This window comes from Lepeophtheirus salmonis, chromosome 9 (assembly GCF_016086655.4).
Source record: "Lepeophtheirus salmonis chromosome 9, UVic_Lsal_1.4, whole genome shotgun sequence".
NCBI classification, from domain to species: domain Eukaryota; kingdom Metazoa; phylum Arthropoda; class Copepoda; order Siphonostomatoida; family Caligidae; genus Lepeophtheirus; species Lepeophtheirus salmonis.
In genome coordinates this window covers 25,024,194-25,026,006 of record NC_052139.2, presented here as the reverse complement: position 1 = coordinate 25,026,006, position 1,813 = coordinate 25,024,194, and the positions used below count along the sequence as shown (strand labels likewise).

General features: G+C 30.7%; 1 long non-coding RNA gene across 1 annotated transcript; it reads left to right on the top strand.

Moving 5' to 3' along the window:
• The first annotated feature begins 430 nt into the window (after positions 1–430).
• Positions 431–1,472, top strand: LOC121124313 (uncharacterized). The gene is made up of 3 exons (XR_011781751.1): positions 431–555; positions 617–836; positions 890–1,472. It is a non-coding gene; the product is annotated as an uncharacterized lncRNA (long non-coding RNA).
• The last annotated feature ends 341 nt before the right edge of the window (positions 1,473–1,813 follow it).

Here is a 1,813-nt window from a genome sequence, read left to right as displayed (position 1 = left end):
CATGTCTTAAAGAAATATAGATTTTTATTTATCGACTAATTTTATATTAACTATTAGAAAATAAGCTAAACAATTAAAGTTCTTTTAATTTTTCTTTCAATTATTGTCTTGATTCAATCCTCAATTTCATTTCATAACTACATATATTATCAGAAATAAAAATCTAAATAAAGTACGAATATATTCATGGCTTTAACTTTTGGGGACGTATCTGCTCTTCTGAGTATTCCCCTCTAACTCAAGTGAATGACGTATACATATACACGTACTCCAAATAATACATAGTCTATATACAAATGTACATTTCATTCTCTAGGAAAAACTAGGCGCGAATCTACGCACATTGAATTTAAGAGAATAATTTCTCTCAAGTGCGGTGTCCCCTGAGCTTCGCTGTTCCAATGTATTTAATTTGACTTTTTGCTTACATATATAAGTGTATAAAAATCAATCGGTATATCTGTATAACAAAACAACTTGTATCAAAATGTTCAATTGGAATGTAGTTTTTGTCCTTTCTCTTCTAAGTATACTAGATCAAGCGGATTCCCAAGAGTGAGTATAATTATTCATTTTATTGAATTCATTTTATAATATTTTCAAACTCGACTTCAAGATGCAACCTAGAGGTATTTAAGGGAGATTGGGTGGAAACTACTCATTTGTTTTTTATAAGGCTATAGGTATTTGTCTCCATTAAAAAGTCTTTCAAATATTCTAATTGAATAAACTTCTTAACTGTAAGAGCTCTGGAACAGTATTTGAAAAAATTAAGAATCATTCTAACTCAATGAATATAACTAAAATGGAGGACGGATTTAGTATTCAATTTTGGGGTATAATCTCCTTTCATATTTATATGACATTTTAATCCATGTTTTATCTCTAGAATATTCTGTGGAAAAAAATGATCTAAGATTTGCAATAACTCGTAAAGGACCTTCTCCTGATATCCAATTGATCAATGGGAAGGAAGCCCTTGGATCTCTTAACTGTCGAGGAAGCTTTTTCACGGGCACCTATTGAATAAATCCAGAGGAGGAAATATATCCAGATAAGGGAATATATCCAGATAAGGGAATGTATCCAGATAAGAGAATGGTTACAAATGATAAAATATATGTAGAGAGAATGGCGTATTCTGGAGTAATGTTTGTTCGTTATGAATATTCCAATGGTGATGATAAAATCACCTATTACACAATTTATGAAGAAGTCTCAGCCTTATAATTTTTTTTTCAAAAATAAATGATTAGCATATCAGGGTCGTCAGCATGGATGAGGGTTAGTTCATATAATTCAATAAAAATATTTGGAGAAGAGATTAAAGCCTCTTGGACTGCGGACGTCTTTACATATTAAATATCAAATTTGTATAACTGTTTAGTTCAATTTATTTTGGGTGTTTACGTATTGTCCATCAATTTTTCTGGGTTGATTGTATAAATATACCCTGAATACGGTCAAATTTATATAAAGCAGTCAGGCAAGGGAAACTGAAAAAAACAACTGCTTAGTGCAGACCACCAATTAAGCAAGGTTTCCTATTCTATAACAATTCTAAAATTGAAAAATGGATTTGGTCAAAAAAAAAAAGAGGCGGTCGTTATACAAGGTTTGCCTTTATGTATATTTATTTGAATCTAGTGGCATGAGAGCTCGTCAGTCAGTACTAGGTTTTGTGAATTAAGCAAAAAAGGTTTTTTAAAATTGGGTAGAGCATTTCAAAGACGAGTATTTCCTATTAACGTAACAATGAAGTTCAATGTTTATACATACGCACCAACATTGAAGAAGTATTATAGTTATTACT